This window comes from Strongylocentrotus purpuratus, unplaced genomic scaffold (genome assembly GCF_000002235.5).
Source record: "Strongylocentrotus purpuratus isolate Spur 01 unplaced genomic scaffold, Spur_5.0 spur5_scaffold_10, whole genome shotgun sequence".
NCBI lineage: Eukaryota > Metazoa > Echinodermata > Echinoidea > Camarodonta > Strongylocentrotidae > Strongylocentrotus > Strongylocentrotus purpuratus.
Window position 1 is genome coordinate 10757835 of NW_022145595.1, and position 16359 is coordinate 10774193.

The following is a 16359-nucleotide window of genomic DNA, read 5'->3' on the forward strand; positions in this document are numbered from 1 at the left end:
CCTTTAATAGCGGATTGCCAATTTAAACAAGCATTTTGAAGCGCCAGATAAAAAAGGGGGGGGGGGGAGTACACCACTTTATCGTTACAAAGTCATTCGCCTCTTGTACCAACTTGACCGTATTTCCTTCGCGGAAAGATTGATGTGCATACGCGTTGAATTACCATTTCATGTAATTCCAGGTTATGCCTTCCCCCCCCCCATTTGTCATCCATAATAATCACAAAGCCCCCCCCCCCCACGCCCCTCTCTTTTTATTTTCATTCGTAAAAGATGGAATATGGAATGGGAATTATGAAGATGAATAACACTCTTGCCTCGTTGTGCATGGCACTGCATGCATACATGTTTGTAGCAGTAGACTGAGTAAAAAGCAATCTCGCCTTTAATGATCAAGTATTAATGATTCAAAACTCATCACTCACTCACCGCCATTTTCACGGCATTAAAACCTGACAGGCGAGTCAGAACGCGAACGGCTCGAGAGGGGATAGAATAAATACTTGGCTCATCATTTCTCCCGGGTTTTTTATATTTCTGTCTTTTCTCCATGATCAGGATGCCTCCCGTCGTGGTTTTATGTGACAGATATTGGGAAGACATGACAATGACAGTGGCAGTAAACTTCATCGCTTTTAATTTATTGCGCTTGATGACTAGTTGCCTCTCGAAAAAAAGGTTCATTTAGTCCGATACGCCCGAAAAAATATTTGGTTCGTTGGCAGATGATGGTCTTCACATGGGCTAATAAGCTAAATGCTGTGGAGAATTATATTCATATTGATCAATTCATCAATCATATTGATGTACTTTTGTTTGGATTATAAACTTTAAACTCAAACTCAAACTCAAACACACACAATGTTAAATCTGAGATGCATGGCCCTACACGTTATCAGTGTCTGTGATATGGTGTAATATTGAAGCCCTAAAGAAATTGCGCTTCAAAATGATTATGAAGTGCCTCAAAAAATTAAAAATCTTTGAGTGACCGGTTTTACCATACTCGTTTCCCCCCAATGGGCTGTAGTGTTATAAAAACCGCTAGGAAAACGGTTTTTGAAATTTCGAATTCCAATCATAAATATCTTGATAATTAGAACGGCGAACGGCGTGTAAAAGTCATGGGGTTCCTGACGGGCCTAAAGGTTTGTAACTATCAGTGCAGCATGAGCTAGATCCAGGGTTTTGTTACAGAATCTGAGACAAAGATACCCAATTCCTGTAAGGGCACCATCAAGTTTTTCTTCTGTATTCGAATTTCTTTTCTTCATTCTTTATGTCGCACCTGGTCCTGGCTCGCCAAACTTGCTCCACACGCAATGTTTATGTGCAGACACACCTACAGTGGCGTATCCAGCTATATGGAAGGAGCCAAGATTACCCCCACCCCCCCCCCCCCCAATACCATGCAACTTGTATCAGGTCTATGGCACACAGCATGTCTGCCTACATACACCTTTCTCCCCACCTTCGTGGAAGATTCTGCCCCGTAATTATCATTATTTCCCCCTTATAATCCCCACCCCCCCCCCGATAATAAATGATGGACTGAGCTGAGAGGTGTTGTTTGTTTATAAATATCATACTGTTAATGTTATATCATTTTGTCGACCTGTGATGTTTTCTATGTATTGTTATCATCTTGCTTTGAAATGAAATAAATAAATAAATTATTGTTTTTGTTTTGTTTTAAATTACACCCGTTCCTACCAACTACCTACCCCCCTATCCCCTCCCCACCCCTGCATGCGCTCCCATAATGGGCTGATAAATGATGGACTTGAGCGGGAAGCCCAATCCCATAATATTCCTCCAATCCATCAAATCGAATCCTGGAATGATAACAAAGATCTGACGCTGATCGACTCGCAAAGATTAACTCAATCCGGCTCTTAATATCCCCTTACTCTTCGGTGATCATTCAAAAGACGCCCACCTAGCAATGGCAGTGTACATAGAAAATCTCACATACACAGTCAAATGATGATGATGCTTAGTTATTGGCGTATCGAACGTATTCCAATTACACTTTGAAAACGCAAACGGTGTGGAAGTGAGGCTTTACAGCATACTGTATAATTGATCACAACCCTTTGATATCATGATTTCTACAAACCGAAATTAAGTCTTGATTTCAAGAAGTGATGTTAAATGTCGATTCCCAGGCGTAAACATATCATTATTGATACGTGTCTGTAAAACACGATTACGCTCAATATGATATCATGATTTCTACAAACCGAAATTAAGTCTTGTATTCACAACGTGATGTTAAATGTCGACTCCCAGGCGTAAACATATATCATTACCTGATTGATACATGTCTGTAAAAACCCGATTACGCTTAAAAATCGAAATTGTATTGTCCGTTGATAATCTGAAAACATCATTGACCCCCCCCCCCCCCCCTAAATTAGGGTTGGTCATGACGAGAGGGTGCATAAGAGAGGGTGCATAAGAGAGGGGGCGGTCCCATCTTCCTATAGTTTGCAGGCCTGCACAAACCCTTGTCAGGTGCTGTGCGTAACAGTGTCTGCACTGTAAGACTACAAAGACGGCATACTGCATAGACTCTGTACTCATGGACACTGTACTTTAGCTGCCAGAGTCTAAATGAGCTAGACTCAGTTAGACTTTAGAATTTATGTTAAAGTTTCAAATTAGAGTCTATGCTTGCAGACTACCTTGCCCAACCCTCCTCCACCCCCACCCCCATCAATAGGGAGATGGGTAAACGAGGTAATATTAATGATCGGTGCAAGGTTGACATGTGCTCTATTTATCTTGGAAACAAGTCGCCATGAATGATTTATACTATTATCTCTTTTTTTTACGTTATCACCTGAGTACAGCCATGATAAATCATTATACTCGATGGCGGCATGAAGATCATACACGAAAGAAGGGGGATGGGACTACAGATAATCATGAGGGAGTGACGGAGAGAGAAAGGGAGGTGGTGAGACAAAGAGAGAGAGAGAGAGAGAGAGAGAGAGGGGGGGGGGGGGGGGGGGGGGGGGGAGGGGGAGGCTGAAAGCTGAATAAAGTGGAAGGAACATAGATATAAATTTGTCTAGATGTAGAATGAGAGACAGAGGTAGAAAGAGATACCAAATCAGGATCTGTATGTAACGTAGAGAAAGTAAGAGAGAGAGAGAGAGAGAGAGAGAGAGAGAGGGGGGTGCAAGACAATACGAGAGAGAATTGATGGGGAGGGGCTCATGAAATATCATGATAGAAATAACACCAAATGAAAGAGTAATATCTTTAGGTGTAGACAGGTAGAAGGAACAAATATGACAAGAGAGAGAGGGAGGGAGAGAGGAGAGAGAGAGAGAGAGAGAGAGAGAGAGAGAGGAGAAAGGTGAAGAGAAGTGGAGAGATAATTGAAGAGGCAGGAGGATGGGATACAAAAAAAATGACAATGAGGAAAGGAGTACACTGATTTATGAGTTTTAATAATAAGGGTAAAGTTCAACTGCTCTATGATTTATACTTCTTGAACGGGCCATCAATCTTACCGGGATTATGGACCGTGGTGGAAATTCGTTATAAATCATGGAACGTAGTTGATCTAAACTAAATGTCGAAAAATAAGATAAAGGAAGTATAGAAGATAACCATTTCAATGATTGTCGAAGTATGAGCCATCCTCGTTGCATTGGTGTTGAGTTTCTTGTAAAACGAACGACATCGCTCTGTCTAGATAATAATACAACTAATTCCATGATATCATCGTTGTTTTGTATCGTGGGCCAACGTCGGGAGAAGATTGATTGTATCGAGCTATTCATCTTCTTATTTTGATAGAGGCAAGTAGTTTTTTATGCTTCCTGTAGGCTGTAACAAGATATAATTTCCTGAAGTATATCAGTAAAGTATGTCTCTTTTATATCACGAATGCTGGATATGCTGAAAATGGAAGAAGTTTATCGATGGAAAAGAAAAAGATGGGATAGCCGAGAATGAGGGAGAGGGTGGGAAAATGAAAGGCATCAGCAGAAGAAAAAAATACAAAGAGAGAAGGAAAAGGGGAAAAGAGAGACTGGCGATCAAAATAACAACATAAAATGTTTTTATGTTGCAACAAGTAGGAAAGCTAAACAATAATATGAATACAGAAAGATGGTGTATCGTAAAAAACATATGCTGTTTCATTTTTATTACCTTCTGTTAGATACAATTTCATACTTGTTCAGTAGTAAGTTCTTTTATTCATTCGATTTACGTTTCCAGGTACAAGTGAGTTATGAGCTTTGCGTTTGTAAACAGAGGGAGAGGAGGGGTGGGGGTGTTGGGCTGGTGAGGGGCGCGGCACGACGGGGGGGGGGGGGGGGGGGGGGGGGGGGGTTCCAAGATCAGATGAACTGCTGCTTGGTGTCGCTGTAAGTCGTTCAAATCGCACATCGGTGTTATCTCTTCCCGTCACTCAACGACGTTTTCATTGTCGGTGACGCACGGTTTAGTGTTCTCTCATCGCCTTGCAGAGTAAAGTCAAACCAGATCTCCGCTCACGATGTAAACCGCATGTCACTCGGTGCCGAGGCTCTAGTCTGAGTACAAGACCTCCTCAACAAGACTGCCTCGTCCCTAATGTATGTCACAATTTCTGTTTCATTTTTTTGTTTTAATTCAGGCTTACTTTTAACTAAGGGCGGTTCCAGAATTATTTTAAGGGGGTGGCATAATACACGAAGTAAATCGCATGCCACTCGTTGCCTTTGGGGTTTTTATTTTTTCGTTCCTGTCCCATCTTTCATATTCTCTCTTATTTCAAAAGTTCTCTCGAAGCTCCACCACTAGGTCTTTTTGAAAGATACTTTTAAACAAAAATATATAGTTTTGAAGAATCATAGTTCATTGGAAATGCCGATAGGAGCGCCGAAAGACTATGGGGTGTCGACCAAGTTTGCTGACAATTCAATTGAAGTGTTTCCTACAAGGGAAAGGAAAATAAAGAATAGATGATCTTCAGAGTTTAGATTTGCTGTCAGAAGTCCCCTAAATAGGAAAAAATGTTAATCATCTTTGGGGCGTATCAATTTTGACGTCATCGCACATAGGGTAATGTATTTTACGTCGATGAAAGCCCTGAAATGAAATCGCTCAACATAAAGGCAATTGAATTTCTGACTAGTTATTAATACTAATAAATATAAATATCGACATGAGCACTGTTATTGAAGAGCGCGATGAATTATGATGCTTTATCAATACGTAATATGATATGAAAGTAATATGTTATTGTTATAATTTTTCATTCATCAGAATTCAAAAATAAAAATGGAAAGTTATAAGAAATCAATTTACATCAACTTTTGTAGAACGGATTCCCTTTCAAAGGCTATTGGCCAGGGGAGAATTTAAAAGCGTAGTACATCTTTCTGGAGCCTAGTTTCAACGGCCCATTTCCCTTAGCCTTCATAACATATCGATTTCTTGTGCACTACATCCACGCAATCATGGGACCCCCCCTCAGGGAAGGGGCAGAAAGCTTCGAGGGGCATGGCCGAACCCCCTCCCGAATCTTAACGGGTGCTATTACGAATAACCCACAATACAAGGGTGTGATCGAACCGCATAGGGAGCTCAAACTAAAGAGTTATTTCTATGGCATTTAAATATGCAATTGAGCTTTCAAGTTCGTTTAAAGTTAAAATGTAAGTACTGTTGATGATTAGCAATACTGAAGGAAAAATGAAAGATTTAAGACAACAGAAAATAACTTATTCGATTGAGTAATACAATTTAAGTTTTTCTTAGTGTTATAAAGTAACTTTCACTTTCAGATCCAGTGGTGTAACATGGGTCCAGCCATTGAGGGGGTGGGGGCACTGCTAGCGTGAAGGGACGGGGGTCACTGGCATCATCAGCGTATTCAGCGGTTAATGGTCTAAACTAGGTGGATGAACTGCTAAAGAAAAATGTCATCAAGTGAGGGGTAGGGGATTTCGATCTTACCCACTTCTAGAAAACATGCCATCTCCCTCTCTATTTCCTTCCCCCTCTTTCACATTTCTTCATTTCTTCACCATTCAAGGCAGACGGGGGAGGGGGGCTTACGTGCCCCCATACTCCCTATAGCTACACCACTGCTTAAGTTCACTGTCATCTTCCGCCCCCTCGCTGTATTTGTTTATCTTCGTGTCGCCCCCATTCTCAAACCTCAACGTGGCTACGCCCCTTCATCAAAGCCGCTGTGCTAACAGACGAGTGCACGGGCTGTGACTGTATCTTGCGTACCTCTGATTTCTCATGAACACAGGGGTTACTCAAGGTCAAAACCTGGGCAAAGTTTTACCAAATCTACAAACGCCCCTCTAAAGTTGCACAGGTTTCACAGATGAGCTTGATAAACAAGTTTAACTTTCACAATGATTTTTCTTTCCTGCTATCAAAGAATAACTCCAAAGTCGTATGAGCACGTGTGTTAATGAAATTAGATGTTTTTACCTTCCTTGTATACTTCTCTGTTTCAATCATCAAGAGGGAGAAAGTGAGTGAGAGAGAGAGAGAGAGAGAGATAATAAAAACGTAAGTGTAGAGTGTGAGTGAGAGGGAGAGAGAGAAAGAGAGAGATCATGATAAAATTGACGAATTATCATGTTGATATCATATAAAATAATCGATACCTATACCCGTACACATTATCCCATAATCCTTTTGCTGATATGGAACAATGGTGAGATAAAGAAAAGATTCAAGATTCAAGATTCAAGATTATTTTAGAGGAAGAGGAAGAAAAGAGGCAGAAAGAGAGAGAGACAGAGAGAGATAGAGAGAGAGCGAGAGAGAAACAGACATACAGAGACAGAGAGAGAGAGAGAGAGAGACATACAGACAGAGCTCGAAATGATACTGTCTGTCACAAGATGTCTTGGATGTGTCACCTTTCGTGCTCTTTAACGTGTCGTCTGCCAAATGAAAGATGAAACAAAAATAAAGATGACGGCTTGGTTGAGTTACGAGCATTTCATCTTGACTGCCAGACATAAGAAGAAGCCGAAGATGTCTTCCTCTAGTCTCAAGAAAAATACCCTTCTGTTTCTGTCTATCTATATATAATATATCTATCTCTCCAGTCTGTTTCTCCGTCCTTCTATCCGTCTATCCGTCTATCATTTGTTCTATCTTTATATCTGTCTTTCTTCTGTCTGTCTCTCCGTCTGTTTCTCCGTCCATTTGTATATCTTTCTATCCTTCTATCATTTTCTCTGACTATAATCTTTCTATCCTTGAGACATGAGACGGACCTGAGAAAAAGCCGAAGACGTCTTCCTCTATTCTCAAGACAGACACCCCTGTTTCTGTATGTCTGTTTGTTTCTCCGTCCATCTCTCTCTCTCTCTATCTATCTGTGTATCTATCTATGTCTCTATCTGTCTCTGTGTGTGTCTAGCTATCTATCTATGACAGTCATGTATGAGACAAGTGAAGAAGCTGAAGATGTCTTTCCGCTAGTCTCAAGAAAGATACCCTTCTGTCTATCTATCTATCCATCTCTGTCTGTATGTCTGTCTGTCTGTCTGTCTGTAGTCTCTTGAAGTGACTTAAGTATTTGACTTGTGTGTGTAAGTGTGTTGGCCTGTTGACTAGTGGTAAAGGTGAAGAAGGTTTTTGTATGAAAAGGCTGACCGAATGAATACATTAGTCAGTTTGTATTTTTGCACAGCAACCTATAAAAATACCATCATTCTTAGCTCCTACACCTAACGTGAGAGTAACTTATTTTTTTACTTAAGATTGATCAAGTGTTTTTTTTCCCCCTCTCTTTATGACACATGTGTATTTTAAAGGGATCCGGTAACTTTGTCTCAGATTCTGAAATAAAATCCTGGATTTAGCTCATGATGCAATGATAATTATAAACCTTTAGGTCAGTCAGGAACTCCATGACTTTTACAAGCCGATCGCCTGTCTGATTATCAAGATATTTATGATTGGAATTACAAATTTTGAAAACCGTTCGCCTGACGGTTTTTATAACACTACAGTCTATTGGGGAAAACGAGTATTGTATAACCGGCCACTCAAAGATTTTTACTTTTTTGAGGCACTTCTTGATCATTTTGAAGCGCGATTTTTTTAGGGCTTCAATGTTACACCATATCACAGACACTGATAACATGTAGGACCGTGTATCTCAGATTTAACATTGTTAAACGATCCCTTTAAAGGAGACGGATTCAGGAATCTGCAAAGAAAAAAAGGGGGTAGAAGTCTGATAGTTTTTTGACAGGCAGCTGAAGAAAAAGAAGTAGAACACGTACCGGCAATTTTGTATGATATAGGTGAGCCAGACTGGGTCTTCAACAACCACAACCAAGGGGGGTGGGGGGGGGGGGGTGGGCAGATATCACAGGTGTTCCCCTTAAAATTCAGTCACGGTTAGTTGCTACCTCTCGTTAAAACAGCGCAATATCATGAAGCTATTCTTCTTTTCGATGTCTAACTTCTTTTTAATTGGTCCACAACATTTTATCGATATGTCTATATGTTTTAATTTTATGTAGATTATAGTCAATGTAGAGTGATTACTTAATCAACTGAGGATTTACATTACGTGACTGCTGAAGAGGCAGATTCTTGGAGGGGGTGGGGGTAAAGTGTACCTCTCCCATGGTTCAGTCATGTCTTACAAAAGAGCACGAGGCATTATTAATCAATTATATTTTGTCCTTGGGCCCCCGGTTGCGAAACCACGGCTCTCTAGTCACACCATGTTTAATCTGGTTTAATCTGGTTTATTCTGGTTTAATCTGCTTTAATCTGCTTTCCAGGCATGTGCTCCTCGACTCTGGAATGAACTTCCACGTTTTATTCGTTTATCATCTTCGCTTGATGTCTTCCGAAAATGTCTCAAAACTCTCCTCTTTGACCATGATCAACAACATATTCTTTGATAATTTTTTATGTAAAGCGCTGTGAAACAACAGTTAGTGCGCTATAGAAATTACTTTATTGTATTGTATTGTATTCTACAAAGATTGGTTTTAACTTTCTGAACCTGTTTAATGGAGATTAAATCGTTCGTTAAATCCGAATTAAACGCCAAACTATCTGATGATAATCATGATAGACAATAATGCTCTAAAGAAGATTACCTTGTTCATCGATTTGACCTGGAGTAAAATCCTAATGTTCTGAAAAACTATATTTCGTTGTTTCTGTCGTGTTCCATTGTACAACAGTTATACGCGCATAGAGAGCAGGGGAGTGTTTCACAAAGACTAAGATCGACTTAAGTTGGACTTGAACTATGGCAGACCGTTCATGCCACTGGTTCCTCTAACCATTCCCGGCATTGGTTTCTCAAGGGACGTACAAATCATGGTCACAAATGTACACAATTTACATGTTTTGATAGTTCATTACTAAAGGAAAAATGTATTATGTAGATCATCATTTCTAAAAAAATTTCCCTGTAATTTACATTTGGTTCAAGAAATTTTAAGGGCATAAATCGTATACCGTAGTTTAATTCCAAGTCTTAATTATAACTTAAGTTTATAATGTAAGTAATTTTTTTTTCTTCAACAATGAACTACACAAAATGTAAATTCTGTGGATTTTTGACGTCCCTTCCAATAGGGAGAGCAACCAGTGGCATGCCTGGCCTGCAATAGTTCAAGTCGAACTTAGTCTTTGTGAAACACCCCCGGGTCTCGGATATTGTAAATTACCGAAGACAGAATGTTGTACAACTATGTTTTGACATGATTTTATTCATGTAAACAAAAAAGGATTTGGCTACTTTATGGAGCACCGTTTAAGGAAATATCTCTCTCATTTTTGTTTTGTTATCTATTAAAAAAATTATTCGGTATCATAATAGTATATGGGATATTAAAAACACGTTTCTTGTGATTTTTAATTTGAATCATGAACAGTCAAATCACCGTCCTTTGCCGGGATAGCAATTGTAGTTTTGGCAAAGGTTAGATTTGCGACATCAACTTTTAAGGATTGGTTCATGTAATACGTTCACTTTCTCCATCATGACAATAAGGAAGTAGAATATGACTGTGATGACTGTGATGGCTCAGTGGCAGAGCAGTGGGCTCGTAACCGGGAGATCCCTGGTTCAAAACCACGTCGATGTGCTAGGTGCCCTTTGGTATAGCTTTAATTCACAATTACAATTTGAGTGCAATAGATAGGACGTAAAAATCGTAGTTCTCCCAAATTGCTTCCTTTTGCAATTAAAATGAATACTTCATCATTATGTAGGCCCTACATGATATTAATGGAGATTAAAAAGGAGCAAACCAATAATTGACTGTAATCAATTGTTGTAACCATGACAATTCACTGGAATATGTCAACTGACGGCGAATCAAAGTTAATAAATGTCGTATTTTTCCAAAAGGAAAGATGACTAACTCCCATATTCGTACAATATGGTCATTGCTTAAGCGAGTCATTCATCAACGAGATTACAGATTGCAATTTTGTAAATACGGATGTACAATAATATTAATCCTGATTAATTCAACGTAAATGTCATCATTATTAGGATAATGAGAAAGATAATATACCCCGATTTGGCCCCTAAACATCATAATGCCGGCTCTATTACTTGTCATTCTAATTATGTTACTTTGTAAAAGACGGAATCTAATTAGCACCACCGGAGGTCCCATTCCAGAAGGAGGGCAGATCGCTTATGCAAAAAATGCCCATAATTTTATTCCGCATACTCCCCGGAGACCCCCTCCTCAGTATCATTATGTGATGAAGTGCCATTCATCACTGTAAATCCCAATATCTTGAAGAAGAAAGAATCTAATTAGGAACGTCAAAGGTCCTATTAGTAGAGACTAAGCGAGAAACACCAGTCGTATGATAGCGGCGTTCCCACTCAACTAATATAAATCGTGTTGGTTCCACGTCCAGGTCGTTTGCATGATTTAATAGCGCCATTTTTCATCGGCAGACAAGGGGAGAAATGGCGCTTGACTTTTTACGAGCCGAGCGCTGGCGCCAAGGCGCGGAAATGTTTTATTTCTCCCATCAAAGAGTTACGATCGAGTTCTATTATAACGAAGTCTGAGTTCGTCGTCGGGTGTACAGCGAACCGTGTGAAGATGGGGGTGCGAGAGGGAATGCGCGAATCTATAAGGGCGAGTTGAATGCGCGACATTAATCCATGGCTTTTAACCAAAATCAACGTTCGCGCGCGCACCTTTCGATTACACAAACACGTTGACCAAAACAAGGCGATAATTCTCCCGCTAAATGGAAGGGGCGTTGCGCAGTGACCCTACCACTCCGGCCCCCATCACGCTAATGTCAGATAGTGTATAGAGCTGACAGCCTGCCTCAGCGGATCCTCTTGAAAACATCAATAAATTGTATCATTCTTCATCATAAATACATGGGGAGGCTTCGGACGTCGAGACAGGCAAACGCACCGTGTCTTGTTGATGATGATGCGTACAAAATGAGAATCTTATTTTTAGCAGAGGATGAGCGATGAGGTAATTCCGTCCACGCGGTTTTTAATTTTTTGCTGAAAATAGACTTTGGCTCCATTTATGTTCTCCGAAATGTTGCAGTTTATGATATCTTATGCATATATTTTACAAAGTAGATCTTTCTTTTTAAAAGTGCACCAAATATAAATCCCCTTGCCACAAAAATAAGGTGACCCGGTTTGTGAAATAAAGTTATACAATCATAAAGGAAATATGGACACGTAATTTTATCTAAGAATTAACCTAACGACGCGTCCCAATTTAAATGAAAAACAAATACAAATTCATTCGAAAGCTTCAAATGGTAAGAGAAATCGGGCAAAAAGAAGAGAGAGAGAGAGAGAGAGAGAGACGATGATGATGATGATAATGACGGGCAAAAGAAAAATACAGAGTAAGAGAGTGTGTGTGTGTGTGTGTGTGTGCGTGTGTGTGTGTTTGATAGAGAGATGGAGAGAGAGATAGAGAGAGACAAGGAGAGAGAAAAAGAGAGGAGATGATGACTAATGTAAAGGAGAAACAAAACTAGGTCAATAACTGCGCAGTGGATGATAACTAAAACATAAAACGGAAGAAGAATAAGAAGAAGAAGAAGAAGAAAACAAGAAGAAGAGAAAAGAAGAAGAAGAAAACAAGAATAAGAGAAAGAAGAAGAAGAGAAAAAAGAAGAAGAGAAAGAAGAAGAAGAAGAAGAAGAAGAAGAACACGAAGAACAAAGAGAATAAAGAGATGAAAAAGAAAAAAGCAAGAAAGGAAGGAAGGGGAAAAAAGGAAGAATATGTAAAACGAGGGTGAGTGAAACAAAGGAAGATAATGTCCACTGTATCTTGTTTTTATTTTCATCCATTTTGACAAGAGAAAGGGTGTATTTGGTCAGGACTGTCCCCCTCGGATGACCCTTTTACGATAGAAAGAGATTCGGCAGGTGTTATTTTCATTCTACGATTCGAAATACAATTCCTTCATATGAAATTGATTTACTGTCCGAAGAACCAGATGAAAGGAAATACATTTAAGTCTTAAAACGATACCTTGCTTATGAAATGGAGAGTATGCTGTTTGTTTACTTCGAATGTAAAAAAACGACATACAATAACATCTTATAGGCTTCTCCTCCGTATTTCGAAAATAAATTTCAATATGACACAAATAAGATTGTGTCACAGATACCTCTATACGCAGGTAGACATGGATAGGAACAGGTGGGAAATACTGCATTCTTTATCTGAATCACAAAACAAAGATGAAGAAAACAAAATCACAGTCTTTGCATGAACATATTTAGAGGCCGTAGTTTTGCTATGTTGGTCATTAAGAGAAAATGTTTAATTCATTTAACTTCTGTATTCTTTTTGAAATCTACGGATGATCATCATAATCATATAGCTGTTATGCTTTGTTTCTATTGTAGAAAATAATGTAACAAAGTACAAATTAAATTGATGAAAATAATCAAAACGAAAATCCTTAAAAGTCGAAGTTTGATCAAACTTCGGAGGCGCCATTTACGGGCTGAATTTCACGCATGACCATGCTTAAATGAGCATATTTGACTTAATGACGGCTTTAGTTACTACAGTGTTTCAAAACCAAGTACATATATAACTCATCAGACTGTGCATGCCTGGACCTGCGTTTTGACCTGCTCCAGGGAAATTTTAACAAGACTATATCAATGGCGGAACCAGGATTATGTGACGATGGGGAGGGGAGGGGGTGGGGGGGGGGGTCCGACAAATATATGACAAACAGAAGTCTTCACATTTTATTAGCTAATTTGTTACTCGAATTTTATGTGACAAGCCCAAATGAGAAAGAACAAAAATATACGAAACGGAGAAGAAGAAAAAAACAGCAACAAAAACGAAACAAATCAAACAACAAACTTTTCTCACATTTTGGGAAACCGCTTTGGGTCTTAAACTGCTGCGGGGCGGGGATGGGGACAATAAGGATGCAGATATTTAAAAAAATATTCTGTACTTATTGCATGTATAATAGGTAAGATTTGAACTTTCCGGGGGGGGGGAGAATTTACCCCGATGCCACGCCTGGATCCGCCGATGTACATACTACAGTATATGGATGTGGGTCGGGTAAGGTTTGTTTGGGTGACTCGGTTGTTAGCGGCTAATTTACGGCAATGATGACGGAATTGTTGTATTGGTATCCATTCCTACCGTTATTTAAAGTGAAGCAAAACATAAACATGGCATCTCTATACACACGTTACATTATTTACTGTTTGGCAGATAATCACAAAAGCCATGGAATTTCATGAAAAGGAGAAACGCCTTAGTTTGTTATGGCTAATAAAGAAAAGATTTTGTTCACTCTATCGCCAATGGCCCCGATTTGTTTTATTACTGAAACTCATTCTTTTTTTTCCATCATTCAGATAGTTAACATAGAACTCATGCCGTTTGTGAGTTCATTATCATCCAGTTACCGACCATATATCACGAATTGTGCAATGTTGTGAATAATTCAACACACCATTTTCTATAGATTGGCTTACAACTTTATAGGTCGTCATTGAGCGTCTGTCTGTCTCTCTGTCTGTCTCTGTCTCTCTCTCTCCATCTCTCCTTTTACTCATTATAACCTCAACCCACTGTCTGTTCGTCTTTTCTCTCTCTCTCTCTCTCTCTCACACACACGCATACACACACACACACCCACACACATATACCCTCTCTCGTATTCCCCTCCTCTATACTATCATTAAATTAAATGTGTTCAATTTTTTTGCAATGTACATTATGTATATTCTTTCCCCCCCCCCCCAACTTCTCTCTCCCTCTAATTCTGGCATCTCTGTCTTTATAAATCCTCCCTCCCTGTAAATTATTTCTTGCTTATTTTCTCACTTAAGGTCTACACACTTTATAAATGGCGCTATCGGCAGTAGATGTAGAAATACCGTCAGTTGAAACATTAAACGAGGATCATTTTAAACAAAGATAATGCACATTTTTCATGAACAGTTTAAAGATATCTATTGATTACATTTTAAAAATCGAACATGATTGTATCACGATCAGCAGTAGATATAGACATACTGCAAATTGAAAACCCAAACCGTCTCATTCACTGTGTTGAAGTATCACAGGAGTTAGGAGGCCTAATAGAAAAGGGAAGAAAGAGGGAGAGAGAGAGAGAGAGAGAGAGAGAGAGAGAGAGAGAAAGAGAGAGAGGGAGAGAGAGAGGAGAGAGAGAGAGAGAGTGAGAGAGAGAGAAGAGAGAGAAAGAGAGAGAAAGAGAAGGGGGTAGAAGGGGTCCGGGTTAAGTATTACGGGAGTGAAAAGGCCTAAGAGAAAAAGGAAGAGAGATATAGAGAGGGAGGGAGTGGGGGAGAGAGGGAGAGAGAGAGAGAGAGAGAGCGCGCGAGAGAGAGGGAGACTGGGAGAGAGAGAGAGAGAGAGAAAGAGGGGGGGGGGGGTGGAGGAGGAGGAAGAAGAAAGAGGGGGAGACAGACGGTTCCCAGAGATAGAGTTAGTATAAGGCGGTGTCAAGCGTGGGTAGAGACTATAAGCATATCATGAGAGGAGGACTGAGAAAAAAAATGACAAGAGTGACAGTAAGAGGGACGATGATGAATGGATAGATCGATGATGAGAGGACAAGGAAGAGAGTGAATGATCGTTTAAAACGACAGGCCCCGTCCCGCCTTGCGCGCTTGACTGGACGTACAGCTCGCTTGACGGGTGTGTTCATACCCGCTTTATAGGTGTCGTCGACGCAATTCTTTTGGTGGACTGGGAGTTGGGTATCGTTCTGCCTGGCAAAGAAGAACGTTTATCATGTTCCTCCGATTAATTTGTTTACTTCTCATGTATACCCCTTCTCTTATCCTTCCCCCTCTTACACCCTCTCACGATCTCATTATTTCGACAAGTTTTGTCAGTAATCACTGCACACTTTCTCCTTAAGTTCAGCCGTTGTTTTGTTTTGTTCAGTTCTTTTTTTCTTTCATTTTCTTTATGTTTCTCCTAACTACCATAAACAATTTATATATATTTAATAGAGTCATCCATCTCTTTCCTGAATTCCAAAATGTCATAAAAGACAAGTATATGTTTTGTATCAGAAAAGTTACGATATTAATATTATGTATAACTGAAAGTAGACATTAATACACGTGCTAGCTTTTGTATTTCCAGTCTAATCTCTGTTTATTGTAAAGATTAATGTTCATAAAACCTCTCGATAAAACAACCCTAAGGGGAGCATAATAATGTAAGGATATCATCGAACGTGATTAATTATAACGATGGGAAAAGGAATTAGGTAAGTAAAATGTAGTTTAGTTCAAGAAAATAGTATATGGAGGCATGTTCGTTGACTGGCACACTAAAACACTCTGAAGACCTACTCGAATTTGTCATGTATGTCGTGTTTGTAGAATTAGAGCATGAGTAAAGTGACATATTTCTGGTGTATCTACCTACTTATTGATTTCAGGAGGCGAAGAAGAGCTTGATTAATGGGAAGTGTTTCACAGGCAAAGTGCAAGAAGAGGTCGAAGATCCGCTCATCATCATCATCATCATCATCATCATCATCATCAGATATTCTCTATACCACCACCATTACAACCCCAGCCATCGTGGTTAAGTGTGTCGAACCGGCGATGTGAGAAAGCAAGGTCATTTAATCATTGGAACCAATGAAGTTTACAAAATGGGAAGAAAAGGGGTCAGAGGAAATAAGGATGGGAGGTTGGGGTACTTTTCATCAAGAGGTTATGCCTGGAAGAACTATTTTAACCTCTAATATCGATGTAATATAAAGCTTTTATTGGTGCTAGGCGTTGATACGATCCACAATTTCTTGACCCCCTTCCCTTTTGAAAAATACCAATGTTTGCATCACTTTC